This window comes from Camellia sinensis, chromosome 7, assembly GCF_055761805.1.
Source record: "Camellia sinensis isolate YWXY chromosome 7, ASM5576180v1, whole genome shotgun sequence".
NCBI lineage: Eukaryota > Viridiplantae > Streptophyta > Magnoliopsida > Ericales > Theaceae > Camellia > Camellia sinensis.
Window position 1 is genome coordinate 94,229,197 of NC_138967.1, and position 19,794 is coordinate 94,248,990.

Genomic DNA, 19,794 nt, shown 5'->3' on the forward strand with positions numbered 1-19,794 from the left:
GATCCTTTGATCGGGTGAGCGGGGGTGCTCATTTCAAGACCTTCCCCTCTCGTACCCAAGTTCCCGAGCCGAGGCAACTTTGGTGATGATGGACACGTGGCCTTAGGCATGAGTCAGGGTTTCCTAAATTTTCCAAAAACAAAATATTTAGGTGGCGACTCTGAAATCTGGCAAAGCAGTCCATGTTTGGCGCTTTTGATTAAAATCGATTTTCCAAAACGATTTGCCAGATTTGGACTCTTTGGTGATTTATTAGTCTTATATTGCACTTTGTGAGATTAGATTCAGAACCGTGATAGAAGTCCGAACTGTAGTAGCTAGAACTACAATTCGAGTCCTCGCCCACGGAGCGGAGTTCAGGCGGTCTACAATCATCCAAGTTTTGTTTTGGTCCATTCTCCTCAACCACATTGATGCTGAAGGAATTAGGTAATAAAACCTCTAGTTTTGGCTAGTCAATAGGCACAATGTATCTGCTTAGGTCGTACTCTTCTTCTGGTAACTTCCCTGTTTCCATTACTGGCGCCTCAAATGCCTCCACTTTCACTTTCCTAGGTTATACTGCTAATGCCACCACAAGGGTTTGGGGTTTTGGCTGGGTGTCAGATGTATCCATCAGGCACAAGTCAGTGCACCCTAGAATAACCACTTCCAACTTAGGTAAGTGGGGTGGGGTGATGTATGTACTGGGGTTGAAGGTATGTAGTAGTGTGTGGATAAGGTTTAGATTTTCAAGAGGAGGTACACAATCATGTATGGGAAGTGAGTTGTTGGCTACATTGGGTTTCTAGGGTGGAGCTATAGTCTTATTGTCGATGAGATCTTGGATCTCATGACGAAGGCGGAAGCAACGGTCGGTATGATTGCCATAATGTTGATGGTATACACAATATTGGGTAGGGTCATGCTTAGCCGGGAGTGGGTCAGGAAGAGGTCGGTGATCAAGGAGTTTGAGATACCCTCTTTCCATCAGAACTTTTAGTACACGAGTTAGGTTCATGTGGAGAGGGGCGAAGGTTCTGAGCTGGGTTCGGGCCGAGTAGGTTGTTTATGGGCTTATACTGGTGAAAGGATTAGCAATCTTGGGATTGGTGGCGATGCTATTGATTTTAGTGGGCTTGGGGATAGTGCTACTACTGGCATTATTGCTTCTGATAAACACCGTTTTTGTCGGTTCACTTGTTCTCGGAAGGATCCCTTTGTTAAACGCACTCTCGATCTGCACCTCCAATTCATGTAAATCTTTGAAAGTGAACAATGGAGCGACTATTAACTTTTGTAACATATCAGGCTCAAGGTTCTGTACCACTATCTGAACTTGGTCCCTTTCAGGAGGCTGATTTGTCATTTGTGCTACCATTGCTCTCCACCTTATAACAAATTCTACAAAAGGTTCCTTGGGATTCTGATAGGTCGCTTCAAGCTCTCAAGTCGTCATTTCAATTTACGTGTTGTAAGAATACCGAGCAACAAACATTTTAGCCAATTCTTTCCAGTTCTGCTTCACTTTATCCTCCAACTTGGCTTACCAAGTGGCTGCTATACCCAACAGGGTTCTTTCATACAGAGAGAGTTTCTGAGGCCTAGTCAAACCCATTAGTTTCAAGATGTCTGAGAAAAGCCGGATATGTACCATAGGATCTCCAAACCCGTTAAAATGGTCAATGTGTGCATTTTGAATCTATCTGGGGGCCTTACGGTAGCCTCTGTGTACCCATCCTCAATGTCTAGGATGAAGTTGATCCCCTGTGATCTTTTGAACTACTTCTCAAGCTTAGCAATCTTCACCAAGGTCGGGTCAAGATCATTAATAACAAAGGGGAAAAGCCCCTCATTAGGCTGCACCAGAGGTCTAAAAACTCGAGCTTGTGCTAACTCTTCTCAAGGATCTGAACCTTGGAATCTTCAGCCGGCAAAGTGGGTTAGGATTTGACTGGGGGCCCAGGATGGGATAGACAGTAAATGCCCCAGATGGGTGGCGCAATTCAGCAATAGTCTTATCTTGAGTAGCGATTCTATTGTTTAGCGTACCCATGGCCTTTTGAAAGGCCGTCATCATGGCCACAACTTCTTTTGGACTCTGTGCCATTATAGATTTGGGAGAGTCAGCTCTTGGAGAGCTAAGTGGGTGGGAACCGAGAAAGGACTGGTAAGTGTTCTATACTGGCGGCTACTGACGGGAGAGAGATTAACATTGGCTGCCCTTCAACCAGATCTCTGATCTTGCAAAGCCTACCGGTGCGAGTCCATAAAACTTGGGGCATGTCAAGTCTTTCTGAAGCATTGATTATAGAAATACCTAGCAAAAGAAATATAATAAAAGCAAAAATAAAAAAATGGACAACACCCTAACATAATTTCACTAGAACAGATATGATCATAGCTGAATGATTGTACTCCCTACTAAATTCTGCTCCACAAACTGATATAACTGAACCATTGATATGAATTCAAGAACCCCTATATAGATCCAATGCATAGCACATAGCAGGTAAAGAGAGCAAAACACCCCATATGAGGGATAGAGCTATCCTGTCCCAGCTTTGGAATGATCTAGAGTTTCATTACTTCAAACAAGCGGTATCACAACATCCTGAATGTAGGAGAGCATCTTGTCCTAATTTGAAAAGGTCACTAGAGCTTACTATATGCACTAGGCCAATAGGTCAAAATGGGTACCTCAACAAGATTACCTAATATACCTCTTATACCTAACACCGAAAAGTGAAAGGAGAATGAGATGGTACGGTGATAATCCAAATCCAAGGGTTGTGTTCCCAACGTGACATTGCCTACGTCTGACCAACCTTTGGCAAGCCTCCAGTAAGCTGTCCAAGATATCAGATGGTAAACATAATGACTTAAGAGTATTATGCAAATGCAATGCAATGAACATATATATGTAGATAAAATTTCACATCATGAAGTTCAAGTCAAGTTCTCTAACTCTCCAGTGGAGTTGCCAAAAACTGTAGCTGGTTTTTCGTGCTCCTCGGAGAGGTTTAGTCTCCTCAAGTATGATTCCCTATAGTTCGGACTCCCGTGGTTTTGAATTTGGTTTCACAAGTGCAATATGAAATAGAAAAAATGAATGACAATCCAAATACGGCAAATTTAGAAAAATCCATTAATCACAAGAGATGCCAAAAATAGACTGCATTGCCAGATTTCAGAGTTGCCACCTAATATTTTTAGGAAAATTAGGAAAATCGTGACTCATGGTAAAGGCCACTTGTCCATTACAACCAAAATGTCTCGGTTCGGAAACTTAGGTATGAGAGGGGAAGGTCATTAATTGAGCGCTTCACTTATCCAATCAAAGATCAGCCTCTACTAAGTCATGATGCAAATCTTATAGGCATTATATGCTCATATTCTGATTTATTAATAATGCAAATATTATTATGTGAAGCAAACAAGTATAGATCATATCACTTACTTTGGAATGCTTTGATCTTATGCGATTTTTGAAAGAGTTTTGAATATGTACAACTCAAAGGAAAAATGAGCTCATATATACAACAGTCAAAGTCATTCCAACTTAAGCAAAAATAGCCTCCATCCAGAGGCATTCGTAGAGTTATTTCAAGTAAGCAAGTATCCTCATGGTAGTATGCTCAACATGTTAACATAAACACACACATGATATGCTAAAACAAAAAATGCTCACCTAGTACTCATCAGCGGCAAGCCAAAGAAAAGAAGATAATTAAAAAGATGCATGATCCTAAAAATGCACATGACTAATGCAACACATACAAAATGCAACTACTATATTCGGCTATTAACATGACATGTGAATCAACACAAAGTATGAGATAGTGCATATAATCAAGTAGTAGGAAATGATAACAACATCAAGTATGATGAGTCGAATCTTAATGCATGCAAAAATGGATACAAAGCATGGAAATGATAAAGGAAAATATGATGCTTTATATAACTATGGTAAGCGTAAATAAAAGAGAGAAAGAAATAGAGGTTGGAAAACATACATCAAGTGTTACAAATTTGTCCTCTTTAGAAGAGGGTCCAAATAGCCTAATTAACTAATTATTACACCCCTAAATGAATTAACTAATTATTACATATACAAATTTCAGAGTGGCTAAGCTAAAAGAGTTTGAATAAAGGGCGGGAAACTGTGCGTGCGCAAACGAGAACATCTTTCAAAAATCGCTCAACTTGCCAGAAATTGCTTTGTTCGTAGCCAGAAAATAGTTCTGCTTTAACATCAAGATCTGCTCTGCTAAGCTGAATAAACTGGCCGTACAAATGAGTTGGTCGGCTGTACACTTGACTTGGCCGACCGGCTAACGGAATTGGTCGGTCGTACACTTGATTGGCTGGCCGTAAAAGCATGCTAGAAAACTTGCTGCAACAGAACTGGAATGAAGCCAATAGAGGGTTTCCAAAGGATGTTCATCTTCCTGCTCCCTCCTATCATGAAGATTTTCGAGGAGGAAATAGGTTTGATTTACAAACCATCAAACATCTTAAGGGTATTACATGATGATTGGTGAAGCAACATGATGAAAGATCTAATGAGTATGAAGCCAAACACAAAAAGAATCATTCAAAGAATTGGTTGGAACCTACTACATCTCATAATGAATGAGAGTAAATGACTACTCAAATTTGGAGAGAATAGGTTACAAAAAACCATCTTTGAAAAAAAGGCTTGTAAACAAGAGGTTACATCATTGAAGAAAGAAATTAGAGGCTCCTCTCCCCACTCATGGAACGTGGATTGATATCCATTTCTATGCTTCAAAATAGAACTAGAAGAGAGTTTCTAATACTTTCAATGAAAGAGCTTTCATTTTGCTTTGAAGAGAACAAAATCTAAACCAAAAGAAAACAAATATAACAACTCAAAAATTGTTTTAAGCTCCTCTTCCTACTTATGGAATAAGGATGAAACATCCATTTCCGTGCTTCAAAGTGGAACTAGAAGAGAGTTTTCAACACTTTTCTCTATATGAGCAACAACGGAAATAAGGGAGAAAATCAAAAATCAAGCTAACTATCAAAGCTTAAACACACAACTCGTCAAAATTGTTGACAACTCCTCTTTTATTCATGGAATAAGAATGAGACATCCATTTCCATGTTCCGAAAATGATTGAGAAGAGAGTTTTTCAACACATTTAACACAGAAGCTATCACCTAGCTTCAAGGTAAACAACAATATTATGAAAGTGAAAGATTTACAACTAGTTAATCAAACTTGTGACGGGATGGCTAAGCTCTAAACCTCCTATGACCACAAGGTTCCAATATACTAAGGAAAGCTATGAGAACAAAGGCAAAGTGATCAACTCAAACAGATTGGTGGCTATATCCTAAACACACCAAATCCGTGAGGACTATTGTGCTATTACAACAGTGCAAATATAGTATTCAAAGCATAGAAAATAAGAAAACATATTCAACTTGATCATATCATAGAAGTCATGTATTGGGGAGGACGATGACCCTTTTAGAAGCCCATATTCAGCTTATATCACACAAAAATAACCTAAAAACAGTGCTGAAAATTAACTAAAAGAAGTAAAAAAAGAGAGCAAAGATGAAAGAGAACAAAGGAGTTACAACTAGTGAATAAGCCTATGGAAAGGTGGCTAGCCTGCCCTTCCACTTTTAACAAAGCTCAATCACATTTTTAAGCCTAAAATAACTCTAAAAATCAGTATATAACAAGAAATGAAGAGTAAAAGAGTAAAAGAAAAGGTGATGAAAGGAGTTCAAAGGTTAACCTCTTGGAGAGGAAGAGCTTCTTAGTTAACAAACTTCAATCCAAACACCCTCAGGTGTCTAAAAAGTGGTTTAAAACTTTAGCAAAAAACTTCAAGTTTGAGCTCCAATGGTGTATCTATAGTGTATCTATAGTCAAGAAGGTTTGAAGATCAAGAAAGAGCTTTGAACAATCTCCTAAGCCTTTCGAAAAAATTTCTAACCCTAAATTCTGAAGGGCAATGGTCTACTTATAGAATTTTAGCCTTCTTCTGTCGGAAATATCTTCAAAAAAGGACAGGTGGCCAAATCCCGTGCATAAGAGCAGCCTGTGCTGCAAATGCAGAATCTGACGCTACACATGGCCAACTGGCCAAATGATTTTATGGCCGGCCAAATTAATTAACCTGCTGCTCTCTGCGTAGTCAGGCTAGAAAATAGGATTTTGATCAAAAGGGGTGCAAGGTCTGGGTTTGGAGCTCGAATTCAAATTCTTTTGCTAAAGATTCAAAAGTTGCACAACGTAATGTAATGGCAGTCAATGAGGTGTCTACAATAGGCGCTAAACGTATTGGACCAAAATACCTTCCCATTCAAAACCATTTCTTCTCCACGATAGACAAAGAAACATCACTCCCATTTTCTCGGACGATCGACCTTCTTAATGATTTTCTCCACCCTCTCTGTAACGCCCCCAAATTTTATTACTCGAATATATTACCAAGTTCCTTATTAAAATTCAATTACATAATAAAATGCGGAAGCAAGAGTACAAATGAATAAATAGTGTTATTCTCTCTCATATTATACAAATGATGAAATACTCAAATACAACATATTACAAAACATGCCCTTAGGCTTACATTGAAAGTTACATAATAAATAACTATAAAGAATAAAAATACATTCTCTTTCCAATACATGGCCACTTCGCCAACAATTAATCAATACCTAAACCACAACAAAATAACTCCCTTCATTCTTGGACAATTCATCCGACTCAGCACCTGAAAATTTGTTTAACAATAGGGATGAACACAAAGGTCCAGTAAGGGTCTACAATGATTCTAATCAATAATAACCTATAGATATATGTGATCATGAGTGCTTTTGTTATACATACAGATGTAATGATGTCTTTTCATATCCAAAGTATTTACATGCGTACATATGTAATGAAAGCTTTCAATGAGATTTTCAATCAATCTCAAAGGACCAAGGTGAGAGGATGACGCAAAGTAAGTAGATCTAAGAATCTAAGTGAAAATGCTTGAGTTTTGGAGAGAGAGAATGGTGTTCACGGTTATAAGAGAAAGAAAAGGAGAAAGTGAGAAAAGATAGTATGGAGGCCTATTTATAGTACAAGAACCTAGTGAGTTGTTAGCCCTAAAGTCAAATAAAATATACATCAAAAATTCCAAAAGTAGGGCCCAAAATGCAGTAGAAATATCTTTGATTTTCTTTGAAGTGTCGACCCAGCAGCAGTGAGCAACAAGTGAGTTTGGAAACCCAGGTGTCGACACCTCCAAGCAGTGTTGATCCACGAACAAATCAGACTAAGTAGTGTCGACACTAGGAAGAGGTGGTACCAAAAAGTATAAACCTCTGGAGAAAAAGAAGGCACGCAAGTGTTGACCCTAGGAGGTCCAGTGTCAACACCCAGATTAGAATTTCTAGGTTCCAAAGCACTTCTCTAACAAAAGTAAGCGCAAATGAGCATCCTTATGAAGTCTAGATTAGATTTTCACTCAACAAATACGATTATACACCACCAAAGGATCTCAATGACCAAAGAAATGAAATTAAACACGTCTCATGGACTTAAGGAGCACAAGTGTTACAATCTCCATAATTGACGAACAGAGAATATTGCTCCGATTTTCTCATAACCTAATTTCTCTTAAGCATTTTGGAAGCAACACTTCCAAGTTTCTTTGAAGTTTCTCTCAAGTTTCATATCAACTAGAGAGAAAATCAATAAAATCAACTCGAAATCAACAAAATCGGGGTTAGTGTTTTCACAACCAACAAACCAGTAAGTTTTTCATTGCCTAACCTAATTTCTAAATGATTTTGGATCTACATTTGAACTGGACAATATATTATGTCTAGGTAAAATTAGGGCTTCTTATTCAAGATTCTAGTATATTCATTAATAATTGTTTACAAGGTCAAATTTAAAAGAAAAATTGAGTTGCATTATCAAATGTCCCAAATTTTCTGTCATTGTACAATGTGCCTTTCCCTTACACTTGTCGCATTGAATTTCACTGATATTACAGTTTTCCTATGTGCACATAAAACAAATGTGCATTGCACTTCCTCTATGTGTGCATACAATCTTTGGATGCCAGTCCATGGTGGCCAAATGCAAGGGTGTGTTTCCATGCTTATCCCCCTCATGTTTATAAAGCTTTTCGAGCTCAGGAGTTTGGAGAATGTAACTAACCATGTTATGTCCTCTGCTCTTGGCAGCAACATGAAGAATATTTTGACCATGACAATTGAGCAGTTCCCTTGAATCAGGCCAATACTGAAGCAATGCCCGGACAACATCCATGTGGCCTTAATTGATGCTAAATGAATAGGAAGTAAGCCATTGTTGTCCCTTGCAATAGCACCTGAACTGTGTCTTCCTAACAAGTACTGAACCTCTTCAAGATAGCCCAATCATGCAATCAAGTGAAGTGGAGTCCTTCCTTCATCTCTTAATTGAATGAACCAGGGTTCTGATTGCAATAAGGCATCTAAAACACCTGGGATTTTAAAATAAATTGAGAAACAAAAATGCAAAAGCCAAAGAGAAATCAAGAATAAGTGTTAGAATTATGTCGGTTTGTTTTTAAAATGGCAGCATGAATAGGTGATTACCCTTTAAGTCTTTCATTTGTATTTTCAATCCCAACTGTATCACATAGAATATGCGTGACAAGTTCCAAAAACCCTACTTCAGCAGCTAGAAACAGAGCTGATTTCACTTCATTGTTCAGATAATATAACACTTACGGATCTACCGTGATCAAATATTAAGCTACAACTTGGTGACTGTTCATCAAGGCCTCGTGCAATGATAAGTTGCCGTTTTCATTTTTTACCCTCAAAAGCAGATTATCCCAATCAACATCTCTCTAAATTTTCCCCCCATTTTTAGAACACATTTGAATCCCCAGAGCATATAAATCAACCAGATCAATTACTTCCTTTTTTTCTCTTTTTGTTAAGTACTCAATACAATTTACTTGATAGAATACTTCGAAGTAATCATCGTCAACATACAGAAGCACAAGAATTGCAAAAAGTAATGCCAACTGAACTCTGAAGCAACAAAAATTATTGACATTACTTCAAAGAGACATAACAATCAAGTAAAACTGATACAAGGGAAGCCAAATACTCACCTGAGACCGAGGGAAGATATCAGCAAAAAGATTTTTGTACCACTTCACAGGCTGTCTCGACCTTGCCCGCAGGGAAGGATAGAAGAAACAGACTTCACCACAAATGGGTAAAACCCGCCTAGACATAACCCCCATTTTCCAAGGAATTGAATTCAAACCCCTACCCTGAAAAACCAAATCACAAATTCAAACCAAAATCCACCAAAACAACGCTGACCCAATTGACCAATTGACCAATAATTCAGAAGAATTCCCACAAATTTCATTTTTGTGGCAATTTAATGAATTGGACACAACAAAATTGCCAAAGAAAAGGTCAATAAACATATCAATTTTGCAAAATTCAAGCAAATTTATCAAAATCTAAATCATGCCCACCAATCCAAACAATACTAAAATTCATATACTGAACAATCCAACTGTTAAGATCATGATCTAGATAAGCCTACCAACGACCGAACAAAATTGAGACAAAAAACAAAAAAGGGTCAAAATATTGATGAGTAAAGGAATGAAAAACTAAATAATTTCCATAAGAAGCTCTCGTTATCAATCCAAATGCTAATAATTAACGTAAAGAAATTAAAAATTGAGTGAATACTCTTCCAAAGGACCTCTAATAGTATAAATCCTCTACCCACCAAACAAGCTGCCATATCTCCCCTCAATCAATCTTCTCCTTAGACTATGCTATGCCTCTTTAGTGTGAATCTCAATAGCCATTTTCTAATATCGCCTTATTAAATAAGTCCAGCTTCCTAATCCCAACACCTTACTGAAACCTCACTACAAAAATAGATTTCCATTAACTACTATACAATCTTTAAATGCCTTCAATTATTAACCGATTTTTTGAAATTTAGCTGAAATTCCAACCAAACTGATAGACAATATAAGAAAGCCATTCTTTTCCAGAATGCCAATTTCACCAAATATTCTGAATTTATGGACAATTTTTTGCTATCTGAAACTTGATCAATTCAAATTCAATCAACCAATCTGAATCTAACTCATGTGAAACTTGAGTAAATTAGGAAAATTTTAAAGCGATGGTCCCAAACAATCAATTTAGCTATGATTTTCTACATAGAATTACAGCAATCTATTAAAAATTACAGCCAAAACAAGAAAACAGAGGCAACCTCTGAAAACCGTACAATTAACATACTAAGAAAATAAGGGCAGATGGAAGAACTCAAAAATCTTAGAACTCCATTTTTTAAAAATAATTTGGCACCTTAGACAACTCAACCCAAATAATAAATTCTTCACTTAAAATTGAGGCACCGCAAAATAACTACCTCACAATACCTGTTTCAATCAACTCTATGCGAAAAAACTTGGGGACCTAAGTTACCAAGCTTAGTAACTCACAAGTGTTCCTCCAAGATCCTCAGAAGAATATGCACAGACAAGTTTCCCTCTCTTTTCTTATACCTGGTGATTATTAAAAGAAGAAACAAAAATAAACAAATAAATAAATTTATAAAAATTAGAAAAATAACTCAAAACCGATCTAGCATTGATGTGCGCAACCATATTGACCTTCCTTAGGGTTGAGTAGACTTGACAACTGTATTAGTCTCTAAGGTGACATCGGTATCAACCTCTTGAACATCATCCTTTTCAACAGCTACAATATGCATACAAAGATGATCCTCATCAAACCATATAATGATATTAAGTGCAATATAAATTCAATTTTATCTTGATGTACCTTTATCCTTGATTTCTGCAGCTTTCTGAAAATATAAAAAGAAGAGTCAGAAACAGAAAAATGCAAGAAATTTTTTTTTAAAGCTCATTAAATATAATTCAAAGGATAAATATGACAATTACACTTTCAATCTCTTGAGGATGCTGTCAAACTGTGATGTATCAAATGCCCTTATCTGCACCAATACCTATTGTAATTTTGAACAATTATGTCCCAGTACCTATTGAACTGTCAAATGTCATGAACTCCTTATGTATGAAAAACTCATCCCACAACAAGGTTAAGCTTATTAGCTCCTTTGATTCAGAAGATAATTAAAATAAATAAACTTTATGTTCTAGGCAACAAAACAGAGCATGAATTTGATGAATAAACAAAAAATCAGAGAAACGAAGAGCAACAACAAAAAAAAAGAAGCTGCAATGTCCTGTTTGTTCTTAACTCTGACATATCCTTTGATCCCTTGCTTCTCTTTCCCAAGGCCTTCGCCTTCTTCCCATCCCTACAACACAATAACATCTTCACACCATCAACACACATATTTACACATATATACAGATTAGAAACTTAAGATAACCACAGAATTTGTTACAGAAAAGTAGCAGGAAAGTCAATTAGTTCTCTTTATAAAAGAAAATCAATTTAAGATGCTTCAAAATTTCCAAGATGTCCTATATGAAGGACAAAAAAATATAATACTTTCAAAACCTCCTCATAATTATAAAGTCCCATATGAAGGACCAAAAAAAATATAGTCCTTTTCTTGGTAAGGTTCGCCATCTCTACAAAGTCCGCTCCAAATCATCCGATTCAAGTGTTTAAGCTAGGTGTATGAAAGATTTTATCCTTCAATAATGGACCAAGAATGGAGGAATTTCCAAGGGCTAGGACCAACAATTTAGAAGGCAATGAAATGGGGGGAGAGGGTTTCTTGGCTGCGCAAAATCCCACAATTTCTTTATCTATATTATTCTTTAGAAAAATATCATGCTACCCCACACCCACCAGTACTCTGCAATTTATTGAAGTGTCCTTGTAATAAGATAATCACACCAGCCTATGTTTTACTAGCAATTAAAAGAAAACAAAGAATATAAGCACACCAACCAATGTTCTGCTATCTATTAATTAAAAAAGACAAATAAATAAGCACACCCACCAGTGCTATACTATAAATTAAAATAAAACAAATAAATAAGCATACTATTTAAAGGCTCAAGGCGAACCAAGGCACTGAAGGTCTCTTTGGGGCCTAGGCACAAGGCGCAGGCTTTATTGAAGCAAGGCACACAATCTTAGTAAAAAATAAATAAATTAACATAGACTAATGATTCATAATGTAATGTGTAATTTCATGAATTAATTATTTGTAGGTTTTTTTTTTTTTTTCCTTCTAACAGAGACTCAAAACAAAGACAATAACATAATTGCAAAAAAAAAAAAAAAACACACACACACACACACACAAAGCATGGAAGAGAAGCCAAAAAAAAAAAAAAATAGAGAAGAAGAAGAAGAAAAATAAGACATGTGCTTGCTTATACAAACTACTGCCATTCTCATTTTTGCATTATTCCATGTATGAAGCAAAAAAAAAGATAGAGAAGCAAGAAAAAAAAAAAAAAAAAAAAAAAAAAAAAAGAGAGAGAGAGAGAGAGAGAGAGAGAGGAAAAAAAACTCAGCCCAGCAGCAAACGGCAAAGAAGAAGAAGAACTATGTCCAGTAGGAGAGAGAAAGAGAGACTGAGTCAAAGAAAAAAAAAACCAAAGCGAAGAAAAAGAAGAGAGAGAAAGGGAGAGAGAGATATTGAGTCGAAGAAGCAGGAAAAAAAAAATAGAGAGCAAAGAAGAAGAAGAAGAAGAGAGAAAGAGTCGAGACTCGAAGTTGAAGAAAAAAAAATAGAGAGCAAAGTCGAAGAAGAGAAAGGAGAAGAAGAAGAAGAGAAGAACTCACCTGGTCCCAAACGAGCCGAAGGGAAGAGAGAGAGAGAGAGACAGAGAGAGAAGAGAGAGAGACAACAAGCTTTCAAGCAAATACGAATGGAGATTAGGGCATTTCAATCGATTTGGGACTGGGTACTCTCGTATATAGCTCAGAGTTGTAATCCTCTGTAATTCGAGCCTTTAAAGCACGATTTGAGCCATTAGATTCATTTAGAGATCCAAAAACAAAAGTCGCACCTAGGCATGCGACTTGTGCCTGTTCTCGCCTTGACAAGTCATGCATAAGGTGCACTCCTCTTTCAAGTCGCGTTGCCTTGGGTACCTGCAGGCGCAACTGTTGTGCCTCGCTACGCCTTGCGCCTAGGCGCGCCTTTCACAACACTACTCAGCGAGTACTCTACTATCAACCAAAATCAAATTAACAAATTTTAACACACTCATGCCAGTGCTCTAGCATCAATTACAAACAAAAAAGAATTTTAGCACACTAGGCAATGCTATGCACAATATAGCTCCTTAATGAGAACATTATATATACATAAACGAGTAAAAAGCACACCCGCTAGTAGCTCATGGGAACTAAAAAAAATTATACCTTCGCTTGTATCAGAAGAATAAGAAATTGAGGACCCACAGCAATCTACGTTACACGGACTCTGGTGCGGGTACATATCTAGGGGTCAGGCACTTCAAAACTAAAAATTAAGGATACGTGGATATAGATCTAAACGGGGATACGGGTACGGGGATACGTTAAATATTTAATTTTTTAAATATATTTATTATATAAAGATAAGTTAAATAGTTATTTTTTAAATATATTTATTATTTTTATCTTATGTATTACTTTTATTGATAATTTTTTTAATTTATCTATATAATTTATTTTTTTACTTTTAATTGACATATATATTATAAATAACAAAAATATAATAAATAAGGAATAACAAATTATGTTAAAATAAATATAAAATAGATAATGTATTTTATAGATTTTATTAATTTTATAATATATATTATTTAATTAGATTTATTATTATATAATTGATAGGTGGATGGTAGCTTTTTTGACTTTTGATTGGTAGGTGAAAAGGTGATAGTTTATTAACTTGTTGGTTGGTGACAACTTTCAAGATGGTAGAAAAGGAGTTGTTCTCAATATATTATTTATGATATAATTTATATTATATATTATTTATGATAAATTATATTATATATGATAGGCACCAATTAAAAAGAAAAGAGAAGAGAAGACGGTCAAGAGAGAAGAATATGGAGAGAAGGGAGAGAAGAAAACAGAGAGAAGGGAGAGACGAAGTTGATTGAAACAGAGAGATGAAGATGATTGAGAGCGAGAAAAGAGACAAACGAAGAGAACAATCGAGAATGAGAGTGAGAGAGAGAAGAAGACAGATCGAGAGAAGAAGATCGAAGCCCTAATCGTAGGTATGCCATCTTTCTTCTTACTTCCATATGCCGTATCCACTTCTTCCATGCCGTATCCTGGCCGGATTCCGTACCCGTACCCGTACCCGTACCCGTGTCGTGTCGTATCGACACAAGTACTTCGCCAAAACTGACGAGTCCGTGTAACGTAGACGACAATGCTTTGCAACCAATCAAAAGCAAACAAAGAAATAAAGCACACCCGCCACTACTCTGCTATCAACAAAAATCAAATTAACAAATTTTAGCACACTCGTGCCAAAGCTCTGGCATCAATTACAAACAAAAAAGAATTTTAGTACACCCAGCAGTGCTCTACACAGTATAGCTCCCTAATGAGAACACTATATATACATAAAAGAGTAAAAAACACACCCGCTAGTAGCTCATAGGAACTAAAAAAATTACACCTTTGCTTGTATCAGAAGAATAAGAAATTAAGGACCTACGGCAAAAGACAACAACAAATGAAGATGTGAGTTAGTACATGGCACTTGAAGCTAGTAAAATGATTTTTAATATAAATGTGAAGAAAAATCGTAGCTTGGAAACTTAAGAGCAAATTATAGACTTCAAAGCAAATAAATATACTTAATTATGATTTTTGAAATGATCGTAGGGGCCATGGTTAACCCTGGCCACTCCTTGTGTCCGCCGGTCACTTGAATAATGTAATGAGTAATGTTTATCTCCTTTCTAGTTTGATGGAAATCTTTGATAAGGAATGCCCTGGTGTTAGTTTTGGAGGATTTGTTTATGTAACATTCAAAAGTAGATTTTAAAGGGAGTACATTAAGTTCTTTCAAAAGTTTAATAATTAAAAAAAAAAAAAAAAATCTATTTGTCAAAAATTGGAAGCTGTAATTATAGTTCACATTCCCTTTTTCTCAGCTAGTACTGAACAAAGCAAACATATAGGACCAATATAGTAATAGTTCATAAAATATGTTTCCAAATTCCGATTTCTATAAGGCTTGTCGTTTCTAGGGTAATTCTTTTAGTGAATAAACATAATTGCCCGAGTCAAGTTTCCTCGTTGAATCTTGGGACATTTTTTTTTTCCATTCATAGTCATTTGACTTGGCAAAAGCTAGGAGTATATTGGCAATAAGAGAGCAGTCTCATATCACAAACCCACCTAACCTTGTACTCACCCACCTTGCTACTATGTGTGCACACATGCAAGCTAGAATAACCATAGAACTCTTGAACAAAAACAAAACCAAAACCAAAACCAAAACCAAAATAGAATATCCATTTGCAAAATCGTAAATCCCCTAGAATGAAAATAAGCATCAACCAAAAAGATTGGAAAGAAAATGATGAAGTTGAGGTTTGGATTTCTAGAAAATAAACTTGGAACACAAAATTTAGGAACGGAAAAAAAGAAAGAAAAAAAAAAAAAAAAAAAAAACCGACAATGGTGAAAGTAAAAAAATCAATGCAAGTTTAAGAACAAAACATATGAAGTCATTCTTGAAGTACATCAAAATATTCAAACAATTAAACAAAATCTACAAACACTCTACAAGTTGATAAAAACACAAAACCACATGTACTATTCTTAAGGGTAAAACACTTGATATAAAATTCCATCAACAAATAGCACTTTAAATAAAAATCAAAACCAAAATGTCTCTATCTCATATGTTCATCTATTTTATATAGAGTTCATGTTCTCTATGTAATTATGTGGCCACCTGTTCCTTGGTACAACACTATGGAAAATTTACAATCTACTCAAAACAGTAAAGGGTGTTGGCTATTGTTATTCCGAATTTGGATAGTGGTGTTTATGGTGGGTTCAACCAGAGAAAGAACCAAAATAATGAGGATGGTGTCTTACTTCAAGTATTCTCAAAACAAAACTCAACAATAATTTTATTAAAATTATGAAGTAATAGAATGTAACCAGTAAAGGCAACAAATTAATTTAATATCTAATTTGACATAAAATTGAGTTTGGCATAAGAATCTCATAAAATCCATCAAAATACAATAATTACATAAGGTTATTTGTACACAAATTTCAACCAAAACTAACTTGAGCGTGATACCCAATTCAAAGTAATACAATATTTTTTTTTTTTTTTTTTTGAATCGGCAAACGTTAGTTGTTAGATTAGCATCTATGAGAGAAAATCTCTCTACTATTGGCAAAGAACTTAAATGCTTGCACTCGCTTAATTCAACTTCCCTAAGGGAAGTTGAACCCATGACCGCCCTAGGGACTAAACCCTAAGGAAGACATGGTGGCCAACTAGGTTAGGCCTAGTTGGTCAATTCAAGGTAATACAGTATCTCACAATAAAAAATAATAATTGCATATGATCATATTCTTTCTTTCTTTCCTTTTTTTTCTTTTTTTTTTTTGTTTTTTTTTTTGATCAGCAAACAAGAGAGCACTTTATTAATGATAAAAGAGAAGTAACAACAAAACCAAAAGTAGGAGCAAAAATTGCATCATAGCAAATCCATCTCATCCCAACTAGGTTGAAAGAAAGCAAAATCATGTGCAAGCTCCACCAGGAGAAAACAAAGTGATTCGCAAGAGATCAACTACAGCAAGAGGAAGGAAAGAAAAAAAACAAAAAACAAAACAAAACCATACTCCCACAGCCCAACACCAAACCCCAACGACACCAAACTGCCATAAGGCATCTCGAAAGCCAAGTATACAAAGGCAATAGATCAACATGGGGCCAAGGCGAATGACAACAACACAGCAGCAGCAGCAACAAGAAACCAATGTGATGATCAACCTCACAGCATCTTCAAGCAATATTTAATCTCAGCAGCAAACATTACGGCACCAAAAATTCAATCTCAGCACTAAAAGCATTCAGTTCACAGCTTCATGTTCTTTATGTTTCCTTTTTTCATTTTCCATTTTCTGTACATGAGCATGGATGATTTTGGCTCTTCTTAGCTTAAGGTAACTTTTTATTTTTATTTTTTATTTATATTTCTATCCAACAACAAAGGAGATGACAAAGGAAGCTATACATAAAAAGATCAAGTCAAACTCATCAATTCAGTTTTGTGCGCTTTTTTTTTTTTTTTTGCACTAACAACCAAAATGAAGCATTAATAACCAAAGCAACAATCATATATGAAAATTACTAGAACCTCAATACAAAAAGCAAGTTCATGGGAATAATTATAACATTAGAATAAGATTTTTAATCATAGATGCAATACAAACACAAAATAGAAGGGCATAGACATAACGAGAGAGAGACCTCTGTTCGGAATTGTCAAAACCAGAGCTGAAATCAGAGAAATCAACTGGAACAATGGTGTGGTTGGAGCTGTAAAGGTCCTTGCTGGTGACATCTAGGGTTTGATCATCGATACATTTGGCCCTCAAATGGAACTCGACGGAGCAAAACTCACACTGGCCATCGTCGTCCCTGCCTGGAGAAGTGCATGCTCATTGCTCGGTTGCTGGTGAGTGGGATGAGACCTAGGCAGTGAGAGCAGCAAATGGAGGACCAGTGGAGTGAGAGCAGACGGATAGCGAGAGCAATGGAGTGAGAGATGAAAGAGTGAGAGGCCTTAACGAGTTAACCCAGTTGCCTATATTCAACTATTAAACAATTGAATGGTTGGGATCAAATTTAAGTAATCTTAGGGTTTAGAATTAATTTTATATTTAAACTATTCGATTTAATATCAATTTTACCTTTACCATAACTAAATAAAAGTTGTTGATGTGACACTATTTGAAATTTCATTTTTAATTGATATTTTAGAGATAGTTTGGGAGGCAAAATAAAATTTTAAATGAAATTTGGGGGTTACATTATCAATTTCTGTTTGATTATAAACAAAAGCTAACAATAGAGGTAAAATTGATCTAAAATTAAATAGTTTAAATATAAAATTAATAATATTAAAAGAATATAAATTGAATTGATTTTTTAGTGATAAAGAGGTAAAATGATATTTTCCCCTAATGATTTGTATTTCACAAGGTTGTAGATGACATCAATTAATGAGAGTTCAAATATCATACAGTAGGTAATAATTAGACTACAAAATTACATAAATGAGTTGTTCACTTATTTCATTTACATTTAGGTAAGATGGTATTACCTTGCAATTACCATTTGTTAAGCTTCTAATTTTGATCAAAACAATTATGTGGTCTACAGTTTCTAACACTAACGTTTCGTTTATTTGGGTGAAAATGTAAGAGGCACTTATTAGTGCTTTAATGGAATAAGGCTATCTGAAATGTAAGAGACACTTACTAGTGCTTTAATGGTTTAATGTTATTTTTAGTCATCAAAATTATGGACGAAATCAAAATTTTATCATCGGAAGAGTTAAAATTTGAATAAAAAATATATAAAGAAGTGCATTCAAATATTCCATCTAAGCATCAAAAGAAAAATGTTGACGGAAAAAATACAGTTGAAGAAGTTAACAATTATCGTATTGTTGGATTGGATTCTTTTCCCTCTCTCCAAACAGAAAATTTGCAAACCTAATATATCTTGCCATATGTGATTGCCATAGTTTTTATGCTTGCTCTCTTCTTCCTCCTTGTAAGTTATCTAACGACCAAGATAAAAAGCTCCTAGAAGAAAACTAAAGGCCAACAAATTGAATACCACCACTCTACCATCACCGCTACAACTCAGCCACCATCATCTAATGTTATTTGTACTTTGATTAACAAGGAAAAGAAAGAAAGTTGAACATAAATAATTAATAACACAATGATACACCTTCAAAATAAAATACAACTTCACCTAATCCAAATCAATGCTACAAAGAAGCCTTTACTACCACAAACAAAATAGAACACCAAAAAAAAAAAAAAAATCAAAACAGTAGCTAAATTTCATAATTCAATTGGCAAGTAACCAAAATAATATCAGAAAATAAGAAATTAAATCACAATTGGCAAGGGCCCAAAGTAAACTTATTCGTAAGTGATACTTAACTTTTGTGATTCTATCACTGTTGGCACATAAATTTCAACTAAATTTATAACACGTATAGAGCCTATGATAGGAAGGTTGTTGATAATCACTTCCTAAAAAAAAAGATCAACGTGATCCGTTGAAGTACATAAATAAAACGACGTTGTATCTCAACGACGTTATTCAAGATGCTCAAGTGACACGTGGAGCCTACGAAAGATGACACCTATAGAGCCTACAGCAAGGACACCACACAGGATGAAACCCCAAAGATCAATCCGGTTAATCAGATATACGATTAATCAGATAGCGCTATTATTCAAAATTCAAATGGCGCTATCATTCAATTTGAAATTCAAATTGAAGATGAAGCATTCCTATCACCTGATGGCCCTCCATAAATATGAGGACCATCACACAAGACGGGAGAGAAAATCAGAAGTGAAAAGATCAGAGAGAGAGAGAAAGAAATTGAGAGCTAAAGAAATCGTTACAAGAAAGAAGAAGAGAAGCCTAGAGAATTTGAGAGCCTACGCTAATGGCGATGAATAGGTAAAGGGTTCCAAACCCAAGAATTGTATTTTGTATTCGAGGGTTCAAAACCCATAACAATTTTAATA

The 19,794-nt window shown here is 35.6% G+C and overlaps 1 long non-coding RNA gene across 7 annotated transcripts; it reads right to left on the bottom strand.

Moving 5' to 3' along the window:
* Window positions 1-6,512: 6,512 nt before the first annotated feature.
* LOC114322445 (uncharacterized) lies at window positions 6,513-17,837 on the bottom strand. Of its 7 annotated transcripts, none has more exons than XR_014335719.1 (8): window positions 17,483-17,827; window positions 10,974-11,353; window positions 10,852-10,876; window positions 10,680-10,767; window positions 10,446-10,571; window positions 9,135-9,299; window positions 8,186-8,492; window positions 6,513-6,743 (listed from the first exon to the last, which is right to left on the bottom strand). It is a non-coding gene; the product is annotated as an uncharacterized LOC114322445 (long non-coding RNA). The 7 variants fall into 7 exon arrangements; XR_014335723.1 differs by having other exon boundaries at window positions 10,436-10,571; XR_014335721.1 differs by lacking the exon at window positions 6,513-6,743 and adding an exon at window positions 14,616-14,685 and having other exon boundaries at window positions 7,913-8,492; window positions 17,483-17,837.
* Window positions 17,838-19,794: the final 1,957 nt, after the last annotated feature.